This window comes from Pteropus vampyrus, unplaced genomic scaffold, assembly GCF_000151845.1.
Source record: "Pteropus vampyrus isolate Shadow unplaced genomic scaffold, Pvam_2.0 Scaffold46, whole genome shotgun sequence".
Lineage (NCBI taxonomy): Eukaryota > Metazoa > Chordata > Mammalia > Chiroptera > Pteropodidae > Pteropus > Pteropus vampyrus.
Window position 1 is genome coordinate 6,293,145 of NW_011888827.1, and position 4,395 is coordinate 6,297,539.

Sequence of the window (4,395 nt, forward strand, 5' to 3'; positions counted from 1 at the left end):
AGAATGTAAGAATCTTTTATCATCACCTGTACCTATGAGGCCTTGATCTTGTGACTTGCTGGACTTCCTGGTATTAGGGAAATTACAGCTGTGGCACTATTTCCTTCACTGTGTGAACTTTCTGGGAAAATAAAAATGAAACCAAAACCAAACCAACAAACAAAAACCCCACCTGATATGTTTTGGCTTTTAGGCCTTTTCTTAGCTTTAAAATCTTTAGAAGACACCAAAAAAAAAAAAAAAAAAAAAAAGAAAAAAATCACAGTCTTGTTAAGGAGTGTTTTCTCAATCTTATAGGGAAGAATGGTCACTATTAACCTCAATGGCAATTTTTATTGGAAAAAAATTTTATGTGATGGACTATACGCCGTTCCTTAACAAGACGAATCTGCAATTTTCACTGAACTTAAAAGATTTCCAGTAAATACAGCTGTTAGGAAATGTGAAAGAGAAACAGTAAATTTAGTTGTTTTTAGCCTGATCGCCTGATTTCAACCTGATTTAAGTTCTGAAAATATTTTGCAATTATTTATTTTCATGGCTGAAGAAACGAGTTACAAAACTAGGGAGATGTGATCTTGAAATAATTTGAAAACAACCCAGCAGCCCAGTCTCTCACTCTTGTGTTATTAAGTGGATTAGATTATAGTCCTGTGAATTTCTCAATATTATGCTTTTGGATTTAGCCAAGATTCCAATTCTGATCATTCAGAACTGAGCTAGGAAAAGTAATGGATTTAAAAAATTTTTTAAAAATCATTTTGTACATGGAAAGAAGTAATTTCAGTGCTCTCTCTGGTCCCGAAAGTAGACAGTCAGTTCTAAATTCCTGAGATTAGTGTCAATATCTACCAAAGTGCTATCACTAAGACGAATCGTTCCACCTGTTTTTATTTAAAACTAAATGGAATTACTCACAGGATCTAATCTACTTCATTTAAACATTATCAAATTGTTTGAGAGGGAAGGCTCGTTATGGAAGCCAGATGTAGGTTTGCAATGAAGAGGAGGGTGGGGAAACAGACAATTTGTCACTTATCTAAGGTTGCACAGTGAGTCAGTTGTGAAGGTCAGACAAAATCCAGATGTTTTGCTTTTTACCAACACCCCACTCACTGCCTTGGGAATTCTACTGTTGAATGCATTGGTGACATTACCCTCTTTTCAATGCTTTTTATAAATGCAAACCTCTGCAAGTTTTAAACCAATTTCTTGCTTTTTCCAAATGGTGCACTACATTATCTGAATTTTAAATTCAGAGCCAAAAAATGTTGCTAAAAAATGTCTGATCCACTCCCAACTACCTGCAGAAAAGCAGCAAAATTATGAAGTAAAAAATGTTTGAGGCCTTTCCAAGGGCACACATGTGGAATATGTCTCAGGACAAAAACAAGTTATTCAAGAGGTTACATTTGTTGGAAGGAGAAAGCCAAGATTATGCTGGCAGCAAAAACCACAATCCAGCAAGACCCAAGATCTTAGGAACAACTGCAAATGCACGAAAGTGTTTTGGTATTATTAGCATGTTAAGTATATTTTAAAAATTTTAATGATTTATTTAAAATATGTATATTTAATCAATAACATAGTTATAATTAATTTTAGGGCAAGTACAATATTAATTTTTAAAATAAGGGTATAATTAAATATTAACCAGTATGCCTATTATTTAGAAAGTTTCTTTTCAATTCAGATGTCTGTCAATAAAAATTCTTTCTAAAAAGTTGGCAGAAAATACATAGTCTCTATCAACTTTATATGGAAAACACATCTATTATTATAATTGCTATGATTTTGCCCAAAATGTAAGCTCCATGAGAACCACAATTTTTGCTTCTTTTGTCTATTGCTATATAGCTCTGAACGTTGACTAACACCTGGAACACAATAGATGCTAAAATATTTGTTGAACCAAAGGCTTTTCTTAAACAGATAAATGTTGGCTAACAGATATATATAGCCGGGACTATAAATTTGGGGGATTTACCAAGGTTAAATAGTATTTAATACTTGTTTGTTATTCCCATTTTCGGTTTCAGGTCGGTCATCAATTTAGGAGTAAGAAGGGATTTTGGCTTTGACATTAATTTTTCAAATCTTCAGCCCATGTGTTTGCAGCCACATGTATACCTTGACATTTTGTAGTGTCAGAGATGGCAACAGAAAGAAGGTTTATATTTCACTCATCTTTATTTCCTCAGGGTGTCTTGCACACAGTAGGTATTCAATACACATTTATAGATTCACACGGGACTATGCAACTTATGTTTTAAGTGTAGCTTTCTATTTCTCATGGCAAATGTTAATCTGGGCAAGAATCGACATAAGGACTGAACAACAGACATATTGTTATATAGCCCTGCCGTGATGATTAAGTTTGGTTTTATTTTCAGACCTGAAATGAAAAGTAGTTAACATATGGGAAAAAGCGGCACAATTCCTCTCCACCTGCCAGTCATTTTCAAAGAAGGTGCTACCACATAATTTTCCATGAGATTTTACAATGGATGTATGTTGTATTAAGATACTTTGCTTAAGCATTTCAATAGGAAGCCCCCTCAAGGGCTGGGTAGGTTGACATAATTGACTAAGCTTGTTCTATGCTTCTGTCACCTAGGGGGGATTCACGTCACACAGCTAGGAAGACTGCATGGCTGAATTTTCACAGGAGGGCCCAAGGGAACTGGAAACTTAAAGAGGAAGTATGGAGGTGCACCTCCCCACCTCCTCACCACACCCTCTTCTATCAGCACATATTCTTCAGAGTGAGTTCAGCAATTATTATTAAATACTGACTTTCAACACAATGTACTTCCTTTGCAAATGGTGATCTAGAGCCATGGGATCCAGAATTTTCCCCATCTGAAAAGACTTATGCTTTTGCTAGGTATTCACTTTGATCTTTAATAATTGACTTCTGGGGAAGTTTAAATAGCATCTTCACCTGATGGTAACCAAGAGGCCGAGGGATTGCCTCCTACCACAAATTCTGGGCACAAACTGCCACCAAGTGCTGGAGGCCCCACCCTTGAAGGCACAACATTCATGCCGTGAAATTGGGTGACAATTTCACTGAGTCTTTGCCATTGTGGATGCTTCAAACCGTGGTGGTCATCTAAAGAGCAGTGCTTTCTAAACCTAAAAGGATCAGTGATTAAAGGCAGCTCAATTTGAAACAGGGTCACTGCTAGACCCCTGAAATCCCACAATCACATATATGATTATTCCTTTTTGTTGAAGGTAGCAAGAAAGTGACTTTTTATATCATGTTATTTGCATATTAGAGGTCTAGCTTTAAAATCTTAAATTGCTGAGAGCACAATGACTCAATGTATGATAGAACAAAAGCCGCTAGCTTGGAAATTCTCTGATATAATAACGTATAGAAGGAGTTGTATTAGTTAAAGAGTCAATACGTTGTGCAGAGCTAAAAACCTGGGAGAAAGAGATAAAGGGGAAAAAAATCAATAGGCACATGAGAAATAAGTCTAGAAATTAGAACAGTAAAGGTAAAACTTGGAACTCTTTGTTAAACATACTGAAATTAAAATAAATTTAGACTAGACTACAAAACAAAGATCTTGAAGACTATCTTCTTCTAAAAAATCCTTGGAAAATGCATCTCTAGAAAGTACTTCACGTGGCTGCCATCTACCACATGGAATTAAGGAAATAAATCTGCTTATACAATGACCAGCCTACCTCTCATGGTTCTTTCAACATTGAATTGATCGGCAAATTATTTGGTAAAAGAAAGTTATTAGATATTAACTAGAAAGAGGAAAAAGGAAAATTTTCAAAAGGGGAGAAAAGTAAATACTGGAAACCACTTTGATTTTATGTCGACATCAGGGTATATAATAAACAAAAAGTGAAATCTATTCTCATTGGCAAAAATGAAATGATACTCTAAATGCCCAGAAAAAGTCAAATTAAATGAGCCGAGTTTGTTGGTCTATCAAAGGATAGGACAAGTTTTAGGAAGATATCTTTAAGGTATCATTTTTCTTAACATTTTCTGAGGAAATTGCTTCGCATAGAATGATAATCCCAGGACTGTAGAGGTCACTAGACTTTCCATATTCCTCTCCATAAGCTCTCTCCAACATGTGCCATCTTTTTTGGTGAGTCAAGAGCATGGAGTCAGACTCATGGTTCTACAATTTAATAACTATGTGACCCTGGGCAAATCACTTTACCTCTCTGATCCTTAGTTTTCCCATCAGTAAAGTGAGGATAATCAAACAGCTAACCTCATAAGATTGACGCAAAGATTAAATGAAATAATCTTTTTGCTCAACATCACTAGCTATTAGGGAAATGCAAATCAAAACCACAATGAGATATCATCTCACATCTGTTAGAATAGCTATAATCAATAGGACAAGTAATAAA